Here is a 15,619-nt window from a genome sequence, read left to right as displayed (position 1 = left end):
CAGGGACAACTGGCACCACCAGGACCCCCAGGGCCCTTTCCTGGCTCTGCTCTCCAGCCTCTCCTTCCCAGTCTGTCCGTCCATCTGGAGTTACCCCATCCCAGGGGCAGAATCCACTGTTGTACTGTGCTGCCAATACAATCATTGAGTATGTCCTGCATCTGCTTCAAAACCACAGGAGTTCAGGTGTGGGATAAAAACTAAAGGATTAAAATAAAAGTGGAAAGGGAGATCTGACTGAGCCATCTGAGGTAAGAGTGGCAAGTCAAAATTAAGTTGCAGTCATTGCTTTTGTGAGCCAGCTAAGTTTAGAGCATGAACCTTCTACATATTTATTTACCTTTTTTAAACACCCTCAAAGATAAAAAGAGCCAAATTTGGGCATCAATTAATGCAGCTCTGCTGTTGATGTTTGAGACATTACTTGTCTGATAAAGGTATGATGACAATACTTGGATCCTTTGTGTTCTGGAAGCTGAGTATTCCACTTCAAAGTGAGAGGTTAGGTGTGTGTGAACATGTCTGGAGCTGAGAAGGAAAAGGAGATTGATGGTAGCCAGCCTCCACAGATGAAGGTTGGGATAGATCAGTTCCATAAAGAAGAGAGAAGGTGAGGTGATGATTTCAAGGATGAGTACATAAACATCCTCACCCTGTGCAGGGGGGATCATATCAGTTTATTTCTTGCAGCAATAAGAAACACCAAAATACATTAAGACCAAACAGTTCTTTGTGACGTTCTTTACTCTGCTATTGCTCTTCAGCTATGACATGTCTGAGAGCCCAAACACTGGCTCAAACACTCATTTGGGGGCATTTTTCTCATGAAGGTAACTGTCAGTATGATCAGTAGTTCAGCTGGACTCAATAGTTTGCTGTTCAAATAAAGAAAAGGAAAAAACAGTGTGTATGTGTGGGGAACACCTTTATAAAAAGCCACTTTTCTGTATCTCTTTGCACTTAAGGCAATGTTGTAGCTACAAAGCTGACTTGAATGGAACTGAATTTGAAAGAAATAAGGACTACATGAGACAATTGGCTGTAAATCCGTAGATTCTGTGACATTTGGTAAAAGAATTGGTTCTTGTGGGTTAACAGGATAATAAAGAGAAATTCTTGGAGCTTATTCTTTTGTTTGGTCTTTGTCGGAACATTGTTTTATTTAGTGTCAGGTCTTTGCACTTAGTCAGCTGCAGAGATGTTCTACCAGTTAGTCTCTGCCACCACTGACTGTCTTGCTGATCTTACCATGACCCAAGTGTGGAAGAGAATGCTTTGAAAGGCTTATTTCTTCCTCTGAAGGAGTTAGGCACTATACCTTGTAGTCATTGAGATTACACTTAGAGGGTAAAAAAAAAATCTCAAATTGCCAAAGTGAAACTCACATTGATTTGTTTTATGACTCTGGGGAAGAGTTACTGCCAAAGATTCAAGAAAATAGTCCTACTTTGAAGGGTGAGAATAAAAGAAGCCAGGAGGTGTAGTGGTTTCTTCCCAAAATAGAAAAGAAATGGCTGGTGGGTAAACAAGAGAGTGAGAGAGTCTTGACAGGGGAAAATTGGGTCATTGTGGAAAGGGTGATGTGCCCCTGACAAAAGGCACCAGTTGGGCAGAGCAGTCAGATGCAGACCAGGAGAGAGGCAAAAAAATTATATGAAAGCTAATGACATTATTAACAAACTTATCACACGTATTTCAGAATAAATGACCAGCTGGTGCATTTGTAATCCTTGAACCTTTTGGTTTTATCCTCTTCCAAACTCTCTAGTGATTTTTCTTCTGTGAATTGTTTTTTCTTTGCAATCTCTATCTCACTATAGGGTTCTCTATTCAAAGCAGAAAATGAAAGAGTGGAAAAAGGAAACTGAACCATTTCACAAGAAATTTATTGCAGATAGCAATTTAGTAGACTCATTATCCCAGCATGAGGAAAATACAGTAGAATCCTAAGAAAACCAACACAATACAAATGCAGTGAATATACCCAGTCATTGAATAGACAATATCATAATTTCTCAGTTCAGGTTAATAAAGATCCTAATTCATTTTGCTGTAATAGAATGTATTAAGTAAATGTTAAGTGCTAATTAGTATCCTGCTATTGAAAAAGCAAGAAGTAGATCACATGAGATGAGTTCAAACCGGTAGAAATTCTCAAGTTTCTTGAGAATTCTATACCTAAGGTATGGGCAGAAGCCTCAGTAGCAAAAAGGTTAAAAATGCTTGTAAGAATTATCCAAGCAAGTCTAGTTACAAAAATAAAATAGATTCACTGTGGAGTTGGTGGGGAAGGGCAGTTTTAAGTTTTCAATATATATTTTAAGACTGCAGCAAACAAACTAGAAAGGCAGTTTCAGCATTGCTGGTGCCATTAAGTTTTCTTCATTGCAGCAGTTTTAATGTATGCTGTTTCCTGATGGATTCCTTCTTGTATCCTCACTAAACACTTTTTTGAAAGACACCCTTGTAAGTGGAGTCAACAGAGCTGGTCAAAACCAGTGAAAAGGCAGTGATTTTGTGGAGCATATTCTGACTGGCTATGAAAATCAATAACACTTCAGACACTGCATTTAGATATATGCTCATCTCTGTGGTATATCTCAGCTTTTGACTCAATAGGAGGTTTTGTTCCATGGATGTGCAAGCCATGTAGTAAACTCTGCTGTCTTGAAGGGAATTGCATTTGTCAGCCAGCTCTGACAGCCTAACCCGGGCTTTCCCCACCACTACAGAAACAGTAATTCTAATTTAGACGGTGAAGTGATAAGTAGTGCATCAATTTATTCTTAAAAGACACATTTCATGGAATCATAGAACAGTTTGATTTGGAAAGGACCTTAAAGATCATCCAGTTCCACCTGGGCAGGGACACCTTCCACCAGCCCAGGTTACTCCAAGCCCCATCCAACCTGGCCTTGGACACTTCCAGGGATCCAGGGGTAACCACAGCTTCTCTGGGCAACCTGTGCCAGGGCCTCCCCACCCTCACAGGGAACAATTTCTTCCTAATATTCCATCTAACCCTACTCTCTGTCAGTGTAGAGCCATTCCCTCTTGTCCTGTCCCTCCAGGAGTCTCTCTCCATGTTCCTTGCAGGCTCCCTTCAGGCACTGCAGGGCCACAATTAGGTCACCCCAAAGCTTCTCTTCTCCAGGCTGAACAATCACAATCCCAATTCTCTGAGCCTTTCCTCACAGCCGAGCTGCTCCATCCCTCTGATCACCGTTTCAAGTCTCTATCCACATTATAGCAACTATGAGCTCACACAGAAAGCATAGTTTGCCTGACCAGCAGCACACACACCAGAATGCTGAGTTAACAGATTTAAACTTTGTTGACTTATGGTGAATTAACACAGCAACTAATGAAAATACTCCCTGCTGTTACTGGAGTTCAAAAGGTCTGCCACATGAAAACTGCATGTTCAAATGAATTCAGTCAGGTAAGGGATACTTTCTCAGAGAAACTGTTCCCAGACACCTGGGAACTGTGCAGTATCCACATGCCATAAAAGCCATCATAGCTGACCCTTCCAGCAAATCAAAGTTTACTGTGGTTTGGGCTCTCTTTTGTGTAGTTCTGTACCAAATATCTAGTGCAGGTGTAATGGTGACTCTGTTAGTAAAAGCCAAATATTGATAAGAGTGATCTCTGGCTTGTCCAGTCTGTGTAGGATCTGAGTGCTCATAACAGACTCTGTAGTACCAGCCCCAAAAGGATAAATGTGCAGGGAGTGGCTCAGTGTGCTGAATGTTGTCATAGGAATGAAATATAAAAGAGTTGCCACAAATAGCTTGCTGTGGTTTTGAAAGCTGCACACAAAGAACGTTGCCTCTTGCAGCAATGTGGAATTGCAGCAGTTATTTGCAACAGGGTGTATATTACTGGTATCAGTGCTTGTAATACCAGGCCACCCTTCCTCAGAGGGAGAGAGGACAACCAACACATGATTAGGGCATGGTGGAACTTCGGTAGAGTAGAACCTTGAAACTTCAGGGCTGGAGATGGAAGGTCTTGGCCTTTTGCCCTCAGCAGCAGCATTTGCTTTATAGGAGGAACTCGACAGCTTGGCTGTTTTCCCTCTCTTCATCCCAATTCAGCCCCGACACCAGCTGTGGTCTCTTCACCTGCTTTTAATTTTACTTTCTTAAACTAGAAACCTGTTCTTTGGGGGTTTCTAGACAGCAAAGTAAAATATCTTCATCTCTAAGTTCCCCAGCTCCTCTGCCACTGCTGCACACGTGATTACTGCACTAAACCCTTATCCTGACTAATAGCACAAAAATGTGGGCATTTACTGCTTCCTGAGGGGAACCAGCTACAAATCTAATTTTAGGCTTCTGGTGAACAATGGGCAGAAAGACTGTTCCTGTTCGTTCAAGGACTTCACTGTATTGTTCCAAAGGCAACATCTGTGCAAGTGTTTGCTTAAACTTTGGGTTTGACTGACCTTTTTGGGTCTGTGAACAGTCTGAAATGTGTCGAATAGATAACTTAGTGACACAGAGAGCAAACTGGAGAAATGGAGTCTGATGTCTCATAAAACTTGACAGAGTAGACTGAAAATGTATGCTCTTACTTAGTTCAATATAAAAAAGAATAGATGACCTTAATCCTTTCTCTGTTAAGAAGAAAAATGTGTTCTTATAATTAGTTGTGTTAACTACTTGCCAGAGTCACTTTGTGCCATCCCAAGACCTTGTAAACCTTTACTAAATTGAGCTATTGAAATGCACTTTCAGATGGACTTCCTGTAATGGATTTGTATTTGTGCTGCTGATGCATTCAAGAGAAGTTATTGAGTCCTTCTGTGCCTCTTTGCCCATTCATTCAAATGGTGCCCATAGAAAGTGTTTTCCAGGGCTAATGCTGCATTTTCTGTGGCTATATTTTTATAAACTCATTAAAATTACTTTTTATGTGAATGCTACTCTTTGGGGATGAGATTGCAAAAAGTCTTCTACTTGAGAACAGCAGGGAGAAAAATAAAGTCCGTTTAACAGTGCACCAGACTTGGTGTACAATAAAGTATGTATTAAGCACATGAAGAAAACTTGTACCAAATGAGGTGCTTCAGCATGTGAGGTGGAGTTCTATATGTGACATAAATGTGGGGAAACTTACTGTTGTCACTGAGCTGTTGCAGAATTAAGGATCTAATTTTAATTGAGTTTCCATGTAATGATGACTTCAACAGTAATTTACTAACTTTAATTAAAATACTTTCCAGCTAATCTTTGGACATTATCCCTTTAATTATAAAAGGCATCTGTTATATTAATAGTCTTGGAGATGGCCTTATTTGCTTTAAAATGTAGGTGCATGTACAATTAAACTTTTGCCATGTTTCACTGTGTTCTGGGCAGGATCAGTGACCATTAAGCATTACAAGGTTTACAGAGCTGTGATAATGAAGCAAATTTGTGCTGAAAACCTGTACTTCAAGGGAGTATTAAAGCTCATTAATTTCGTTAGCTGAATGTATCTTCTTCAACATAATTTTAAAGAAATCTTGCTACACCATGTAAGAGTACTGTGGCACTGCAGAATGGACCAATTTATTTAATAACTGTGACTTCATAGCAAATAAACATTTTCACATGATTAGTCTAATAGTGTGCTAAGGCAGGATTTTCTTTCAAAGTTTGGCATTTTCTCTTTTGCATATTTCTGAACTGCATTCAGCAGTGACACATTATATTCCACATCATTAGGAACTAGTAGAGTCTCAAGAAATGATATTGCTGGTACAGAACAAGTGAAGCTCAGAGTTACACAGAACAGGCTCAAGCGTGAGCAGAGCTGGAATCCAGGATGGGAGGACAAATCAAACTGATGTCTGAGGAGGCTGGAGTTGGCTGCTTTCAGCTCAGCTCTTGTCTTATTCTTGCAACTCTTTCAAGCTTCAGTTGTTGCCTTTTCTGCAGATATGAATCGGAAAAATCTAATCTTTTGGGACTGCTGTTCTAGTTGTACATCTTTCTTCTGAACTCTTTTATTTCCTGAAGTAAGAAAAGACTGCAACTCTCTACTAATTTTTTTTTTATTCAGTGGCTGGGAAGGGTACACTGTGGAGGAGATAGGGAAGAAAAGCTGCTTCTATTGCAGAGGGGGTTGGCAAAAGCTTGAAGGTGCACAGTTTTAGGACAAGAGACATATTGAATGTCAGAGGAGTTTATGATGAGCAAGGGGAATTTTAGGAGTGAAGTGGACTGAGCAAGGTTGGCTTTGAGGTGTGTCTGAGTTCAGTATGGGGTGGTGCAAACAGGACTCAGAGTTCTTGGAGACAGAAGAACTCTCCTTTCCCCTGGTTGGGTGGGCAGAAGATGTCATTCACACCTGTTTGGGTCAGCTTTAAATACCTTCCTGATCGTTGTTTTGGGAGACCACCTACCAACAGACGAACTCCCCTTCTTCTAATGAACCCATTTCCATACTGATGCAATGGAAGTGCTAAATTAGGATCAGAAGGGACCTCGAGGATCACCCAGTCCAAGCTTTCCTGGCAGAAACAATGTTGGTTTGCATTTGTGAGGGCTCTGTATTGTGTTCTATAGGGTTGGCTCTGTCCAGCTACCAAACTGTGGTATGTCAGAGCCGACACCTCATAAAGGCTGTCTCCATATTTAGGTGTTTGTTAGGCTTTGGTTGCCTTTTCAAGAGTTTCACATCAACAACAAAAGATGGTTCTTTACAAAATGTGGTTGTGGTTTCTGCTCTGAAAGGAGCAGCAGCCCAGGCTTCAGCACTGGTTTCAGAATCCCACTGACAGCAGTGTTACTGTCAAGAGGCTGGTAAAGGGTATCAGAATTTAACCTGAGTCAGTCTCCTGGAGATTATACAGCCTCAACCAGTTAAGCATTTTGGTTACCTAGCTGTTATTCCAAGAAATACTTGCTTTTCTAAAATAACAGGCTATTGGTGATATTCAGTGCTCCACTTAAGAAATGAAAATGTCTAAATATCCTTTCTTTGACAATACACTGTTACATAAATATTTTCCCCCTTTTTCTCTTTTCTAATGCGAGATCTAAGTGTTGTGGGCCCTAAATTTAAAGAATCTCCATAACCTAGAAGTACTTACTGGAAGTTGTTGCCTTCATATCTTCCACATGATAATTGTTTGCTTTATTTATGTGAAGAGCTAAAAACAAAGAAACCCCGCCTGCTAAAGTCAGAACAGTTTAGTCTGATAGGGATGCATCTCATAAGGATAGCTTAGTCTAAAGGCTCAGTTTTGCTGTTAATTGAAGAACTTTACTGCACCCACTCAATGAGTTACTAAAAATGTACCCCCCCCAAATAAACACAACTCTTTACTTTTAGAGAAGTCCCATATTTGTTTCTGTACTGAAGGAAGTAATTTAAATAACGACTTGATCATTATAATGATCATAATTCATCATAAAATTGGTTTAGCTAATATTAACTCTGAGCCTCTTTCCGTAGTTCTTGTTCCTCTGGAGTAAGAACCTTCTGTACAGAACCTTCTGTACAGTCTGAATTATGGTTTTGTTTCTGGTGGGTCATTCTCCCTGCTGGTTTGGTACTCTGTATTTCCAGAAGTGTCCCTTTGCTTTTTGCATAGTCACTATTCTTTTTTTAATAGGCAGAAGATGCAATAAGAAATTCAAGAGAGCCAGATGTTCCTTAAACAGGGTAAAAATCAGGTTTGCAGTTATGAAAAATAAGTTTAAACGTGATTCCTTAAGCATGAAACTTAATCCTTTCAAATAATGGCAGTACATTTTCTCATAAAAATATAAACCTGCTATTTCTTCTGTCCCAAGAAGGATATTAAGACAGGGAAAGTGCAGCTCATATAATTTTCTTTGGTGTTGGTTATTTCCAAGCTCTCTGCATTCGTTGTACACGCAGCACAACATCAGTTGTAGAAAGAAGGGCAAAGATCTTGACCCACGTGCAAGGAGCAGCCAAACCCAAGAGCAGGGAGGAAAGCCTTCATCCAAAGCCAGGCTGGTACTGCAGGGGTTCACTCAGAAGACTGTTCTGAAATTTCAGTTCTCTCCTTAATCACTATCATGTGACACCAAGGGTTTTGGGTAAATCTTGTCTCCTGGCTGAGAAGGGTTTGCATTTCAATAAGTTTTCACTGAACTGTGTTGTTTACCAGGTTTTGTTGGAGCGTAGGTTTGGTGGTTTTTTCCCCCTTCTTTCCCTGATTTGTCTGCTTTAAGTCACAAAGTAGCATCTCCCCTGATTTACACAGCCAAGAGAAATCCTCAACCAGAAAGCAATTGTTGTTAATTAGTATCACACTGCCTTAAAGAAGAGTTGTTGAGTCTTTTAATTTTGCATAGTTGATTTTATTTTAATGTCCCTACAGACTGCTTTCTCCATGAAGTTTAGTGATGTTAATGATAGTAAAGTCATTTGCAATTACTGTGATACAACTTTGGTTAAGACAAGCTAAAAGGAGAATTGAGCTAGAAACTAGTGATCCTCTCCTTATTTAGTGGTTGCTTTTAATGATGTAATTTAGTTGAAGGGTATCTATGAGATGCCTTGGGGTAGAAGGATGGATGTTTGCCTAAAATTAAATCAGTGTCCTGAACTTGGTGGCACAGACAGTATTTCAGTGTGGTAAAACTCTGGGTCAGCTTCTCTGCTTCAGTTAACTCGATTTGACCTCACTGGAGTCTTTGTGCTGCTTCCAAAGTGACTTCCAGTCCCATTATCTTCCATGGAAATATTCATCAAAGCCCTGATCTGTTTTGAATAGGAACCACTTGGCAGAAGAGAGAACGTGTACCACCCTCTCCCTCATGTTTTTTTAATCCTGTTTTTGAAGAGCATAACACTGCTTCTATTACAATGGTTCCAGTGCCAGTGTTTTCGTTAAGAATATGCTTTGAGGGGAGGGAAAGGTGAAAATAGAAGGCACCATATGCCACATTTGGATTTTCTTAATGTGTTAACCTTTTTCTAATTACAGAATGAAAAGACAGGCTTTTGTCACACTCTAGGTATTTGTAGAAACAGTGTTGTCTGCACTTACTGTGATAGGAGACCAAATAGAACACAATGAAAAATGAAAATAGAAATTTTTTCAATCTTAATGAAAGGTGTTGTTAATGCCACTACCCTTGTTTGTCCTACAATGCTGATATTGAAATTGTAGTTGTGTGGTGTCTTGCTAACTTGCTAATTGTTTTATCTCTAATGGAGTGTTACTTACTAGGCCTTGCTCTTGATCTTTTCAAAATTATCTATTTAAACACTCTCAAATGTAGTTCAAGACTGAATTAAGACATTTATTCTACTAGTGCTTAACTATTGCAGACTACTTTCAGTTTGCAACACAACTGTGGTTAAACACCATACATTATATAGTGAGAATAACTTCTTACTCTTTCTAAATGTCTCACTTGCTCTCTGTGCCACCAGGTCCAACTTACTGAGACTCAACATCATGAGACTGAGGGTTTTTTTGTTTTAGTCATGGTCTAACCTGAGATAACAGATGAAGCAATGTTATTCATGTAAAAAGCAAAAGGGCTTATGCCATTTTACATAATCAAGTTTTTGACTGTTTCTGGTATAGGACTGTGCTGTGATAGTCATCTTGCTTTTAGGATTTCCAGAGGTTTCAGCTTTTACTAAATCAATCATTTAGTAGAGGTTTTTGCAGCAGAGTTAGTTCAATAGTTATTAGTTGCTTCAAAAAAATCATAGAACCATGGAATCATAGATGGGTTTGAGTTGGAAAGGACTTTAAAACCATCTCATTCCCCCCTCTGCCATGGGCAGGGACACCTTCCACTAGCCCAGGTTGCTCCAAGCCCTGTCCAACCTGGCCTTGGACACTTCCAGGGATGGGGCAGCCACAGCTTCTCTGGGCAACCTGTGCCAACCAAGAAGTTCCTCCAAATATCCCATCTAAACCTACTCTGTTGGTGTGAAGCCAGTCTCCAAGTATGTCATTTATAAGCATGATTTTTAGCCTGCACATGTCTTTGTTTGAAAATCTGTCTTGGCCCTGGAGCCTTGCAAAGGTGAAGGCACTGCCTCGTGTCTCTTTAAAAACAGAAATGGGACGTTTGCCTTTGACTTCCAATTACATAGAGTTTTGAACAAACTGCATTCATATGTTCCTAATTTAGAAATATCTTACAGTGTATATTTTAGAATGAAACCGTATTTTTGATAAGCAATCCTCCTTCAGGCATTTGTAAAAAAAAAAATAGCAAAGCAGTAATTTTGTCAACTGGGCCACGTTGATAAGAGACAGGATCAGCTGGACAACAGGGCATTATGTGCTGTGTGGTGCAGAAGGGGTATGTGGGGTGGAGGCCTGAAGCAGAAAAAACAAACACTGGCTACTGAAGGGACAGACCACGAAGTGAGAAGGGGATACTGGATGTTTGAAATTACATGGGTTCTTAGGAGAAAAAAAAACAACAGAAGATGAAGGCCCTTAATTAAAAAAAGTAGTGTGAAGAGATTTCAAGGTTATCTTGAGACAAAATATGTCTTGAGAATCCTGGGACAATACTGTAATACGCTTTTCCTTTGAATTAACTACCTGATCTGATCACTTTTTCCTTCCAAAGGTCCAGCAAGGCATCTAAAATCATTTGCACTCAACTATTCCAAGCTGTATAAATATTTGATGACATAAAGTCCTGTGGGCACTGCAATAATTATACAAATTGTAATGCTAATCCTTGGTATCAATAATGCCTTTGGAGAAAATAGCATTATATACTTCACTCCCAGAGAATAATAACAATATTAACGCAGCGCTGACACTTGGCAGAACTGCTTCCCCAGCCTGTGTTCACTTGGCAATTGGAATTACAAAGAAGCATAGAAAGCAGACATTTCTGGCTGCAGTTCTGCTTCCAGAGTGGCAGAAAGAATTTGGCATTTAATGATATGCGAAGTGTTGTTCCTGTTTGATTGTAGTATACTATACATGCCTTGGAGCATGACTTAGAGTAATTTAACAACTGGAATAACAGGCATTTGGGAAGAAACTAATCTCATATGAAGGCAGATCACAGACATTAGGCTTGTTCATAAAAATGTTGCCTTGTCATGCTGTGTGAAGTTGGATGCCAAGCTAGCAAGGTGATGAGGTGGGGGGCAACATCACTGAACCCAGACTGGATGAGATCCACTTGAGAAAATAACACCATTAGTGAGATGTGAACACCACCCTGACCTGCTCTGCAGCCCCGTATCAAAAGTCAGAGGTCTGTGGTTTTTCTTGTTTTTTCTCAGATTTTCAGTTTGGACTCTTGCACAGGTTGCCCAGAGAGGTTGTGGACTCCCCATCCCTCAAAGTGTTCAAGGCCAGGTTGGACAGGGCTTGGAGCAACCTGGTCTGTTGGAAGGTGTTCCTGCCCATGGCAGGGGTTTGAAACAAGATGAGCTTCAAGGTCCCTTCCCACCCAAACCATCTTGTGAGATTCTGTGAGATCACAGAACAGAAGGGCCCACAGTGGCTCATCTGGTCCCACCTCCCTGCTCCAGCTGGGCCACCCCAGAGCACAGGGCACATGAGTGTGTCCAGAGGGTTCTGGAATATCTCCAGTCAGGGAGACTCCACACCCTCCTTGTGCAGCCTGTTCAGTGCTGGGTCACTGCATGGCCAAGAAGCTTTTCCTCCTGTCCTGGTGGAGCTTCCTGGGCATCAGTTCCTGCCCGTTCCTCCTGTGCCATTGCTGGGCCCCCCGAGCAGAGCCTGCTCCATCCTCTGCCCCCTCCCTCAGTACTGTTGGGTCCATCCCCCTGGGCCCAGAGAGTCGTGGGTGTCTAACAGGCACAGCAGGTCACAACTATTTCCTCCTGGACTATGGGGGGTTGGAATGAGATGATCTTTAAGATCTCTTCTAATCCAGACAATTCCATGATCCTATGAGGGCTTCACTCAGCTCCCTGGCACAAAATTCCAGCCCTGGGAGCTGGGTATCCTGATTTCAACTTCAATAGGTTTGGTATGAAAGACTTAGGCAAAAGTACCTCAACCTTTTCCTCGTGCCCTGACACTGCTGCCCTCTGCATCCAGCAGAGGATGGAGACTTGCCTGAGCCCTCCTTTTCTTGCCACTGTATTTACAAAAACTTTTTTGTTGCCTTTAGCTGCAGTTTCCAAATTAAGTTTGAGTTTGGCTTTGGCCCTTCTAATTTTCTTCTTCCATAACCTAAAAACATCCTTGTATTCCCTTCAAGGTACCTTCCAGAGGTTCAGCCTAAGTTCTCTGTTTAACCAGGCAGGTCTTTTTCCCTGCCAAGGTGTACATGATGTAGTTCTAAAATACCTTTAAATATAAAGGTATATAAATATATAAATAAATCTATAAAATAAATATAAAATACCTTTCTGTGAGATGCACATGTATGCTTACTTAATGCATAACTATATAAAATAGGGTGGAAATAATTCAGAAAAATCAATATAACCCAGCCCTCAATCAGTGGACTTTACAATTTCTTGATATGGATGTCTTGCTTAAAAAAACCCTTCTTACTTCCAAAATAAATTAGGAAATGGAGAACTAAGACTAAAAGTGGTATATTCTTGCCATTTCTGTGTTACTTTTCAGAATCCAGTGTGTCTGACAATGCAATCTGACAAGTGCAGTAGGAGATGGGTGTTATATCCTATTCTGAATTTCGTTACACTTGCCATTTTTGGTGAATAATAAGTTGTATTTGACACCTCTCCTGAAACAGTAGAATTCAATGGTATAATGAAAATCATAGTAGAACATGCCAATGCTCATTTGAGAGCTGTTTATCTTATTCCCTTCAGTTAAATGAAAAAAATCACTTAGGAAATGTTTTAGGTGAAATTATAGATTAGTGTTCTGTGTGTTCATGCTTAAAATTGGGTTCAATTTCAGCTGTGGTGGCCTATAAATCTGATATTTTAGAGACTTTTTTTTCCATGTTAGTTCTTAAAGTTCATTGTGTATCAGCAAGTGATCCTTTTTCTGCATTTATAGCAACTAATCTCTGATCAAAGGAATATAAAAACCTAGACATCAAAAGTGCTTTTTAAGGGTTTACAAATCTCTGCTTTCTTCTGTATCACAGAATGTGGCAGCTAGTTTTGAGAATACTGCATTTTATTTTGGGGGAAGAAGCCTTCAACCACGTAAACAGTAACAGATTTACTGTTAATTTATATCCCTATATATTATATTAGTTTTTCTATTTCTTCATCAGAGCCATCTGGGAGTTAGATCACAATAAAGACATTGAATATAATTATAGTAATTCAAACAAAAAAACCCCTGTTATTTAAGTAAAAATTAACATTGTGAAAAATTCTAGTATGACTTTCAATTACTGAAAACGCTCAGCAAAACTGACTAGTCTGAAAGACCAACAAAGCAAGTGCAGCAGAGAAATCCATAAAAAAAAAGAAAAAAACAAAGGAGTCAACTAAACATCAGTGACTGAATGCTGGTCATCTCCCCCACTCCTGGTTTTTGTAGCAAACTTTTGCAGGATTTATTTTTTCAACTTAGTGTGTAGGTTTTTTTATATTCATTATTATTCCTTTGCTCAGGAACTTTGACACTACGAGAAAATCTGAACATCCACACACAGTGGTACATTTATCCAAATTTTAGGCATGAAGCAGAAATCAAAGACTCCCAGAATGGTTTGTGTTGGAAGAGATCTAAAGCCCCCCTAGTTCCACCCCCTGCCATGGGCAGGGACACCTCCCACTAGCCCAGGTTGTTCCAAGCCCCATCCAACCTGACCTTGGACACTTCCAGGGATCCAGGGGCAGCCACAGCTTCTCTGGGCAACCTGTGCCAGGGCCTCCCCACCCTCACAGCCAAGAATTTCTTCCAAATATCCCACCTATCCTTGCCCTCTGTCAGTGTGGAGTCATTCCCCCTTGTCCTGTCCCTCTAGGCCCTTCTCAGTTGTCTCTCTCTATGTTCCTTGCAGGCTCCTTTCAGGTAAATCTTAGGTTAGTTGTGTGGTCTATATGTGCTGCCTTTACTGTTAGAACCTTCAATAGATCTCAATAGTCAGCTGTGCTTTCTTGAAGTTTTCTAGGGAAAATCCCCTAAAATCCCATGTTTTCTGCCAAACTTACTATATTTTGATGTTTTCTAGTGTGCTTTGCCATGACACTGCATCTCTAAAAGCATATATGATCAAAAACCTACCATCCATGTAACAAAAAAGAACACTTATTTCACAGGTCAGGTGATATCTCAAGGTCTCTAAGACTCTGGTCTCATGTCCTTTCCTTTTGTCAAAGCTCAGGTGTGGTCTCTGCTCTACTTCCTTTGACTTTTCTGCTCGTTTTGAACTCTTTCCTTGCTTGCTTTCTGCTGGACACAACCCAGCATGTCCTCTTCTGCTCTGCTCCTGTGGTTAATCACTGCTGGGCCTTCTCAGGTTATCATAGAATATCCTGAGTTGGAAGGGACCCACAATGATCATCAAGTCCAACTCTGGGCCCTGCACATCCCCATGACTCTTCCTCTCTTACCCAATCTACAGGATTTCCATTTCCCCTCTTTTTTTTTTCCTTCCTGCTAGAGATTCTTCCTAGCGTTGTGGTTATTGGGTTTTTATTTTACTCTGGATTTGGCAATTTCAACATTTGGATACTCCTTTTCTTTTTTCCTCCTTCCTTCTCTCCTGCCATGGTACTACATGACAGATCCCTTGACATGAACATAGGAAAGAGTGCCCTGTGCTCCTGGTGGTTTGAAGAAGTTTGGTGCTTCGTGTTCTCAGTGTGTAGGTGGTGGTACAGTTGTGTTGCAGTAGTAAACTTCAGCCAGGATAACACTGGTTTAAACCAAACTGTGACAGGTCATCACTTCATACTCAGGGGAGAATAAATAGTAAGGGAGATAGTAATGATGCATGTGGGAAGAGGATCTGCAGCCAAAACCTCTGACCCCCTGTCTGCTTGTATGGAGCGCTGACAAAGGTTACACACTGTTTCTGTAGCAGACCTTGGGTTGGCCCAGATGTGCCAGGCATAGATTTTTGGGAGGTCTGTGGAGTCTCCATAATTATCCTGTGTGATGGCATGGAATTTTGCACGGAGTAGCTATGTGGCTCTTCCCTTCTGATTGCTGTTGTCCTGGAAAGTGATGTTAAACTCCACATTGATCCGTATGGGAACTCAGCTGGACCAGCTCCAAATGCTTCTGAAAGTCCTACTGGTTCTCCCTACACTTTGATTTATCCAGTCTATTGCAAAGGGCAGTTTCAATCCCTAATGGATGCCATCAGTATTTTCAAATGAGGCACCTTCTAAAATGTGGAAGGAGCTTGGAGAATAATTCCTGGTAAAGCAAACGTTGAGTGTTAGCTTTTTGTCGTTGCTGTGCAGAAAAATACAGTTTTGCTTGGGGTCGATAAGAGATTGAAAAGTGTGGGTAATAATAAAAGCTGAAGTGGGAGTTACTTTAATAATGGGATGTCATGTGTAAGCCTATAAAATAAACAGTAATTATCACATTTGAGAAACGACTCTGTTAGAATTCACATTGCTCTTGACAGCTTCGTCTGTACATCAAGCCTTTCTGGAATATGCACTTTCTTGTTCTTAATGAGCAAACAAACGAAACAGGAATTCTTACCCTGATAGAAGGTGTTGATTTCAA

This window comes from Manacus vitellinus, unplaced genomic scaffold (genome assembly GCF_001715985.3).
Source record: "Manacus vitellinus isolate BGI_N305 unplaced genomic scaffold, ASM171598v3 scaffold_10_pilon, whole genome shotgun sequence".
Classification (NCBI taxonomy): domain Eukaryota; kingdom Metazoa; phylum Chordata; class Aves; order Passeriformes; family Pipridae; genus Manacus; species Manacus vitellinus.
The sequence above is the reverse complement of the archived record's forward strand: the minus strand, read 5'-3'. Positions refer to the sequence as shown.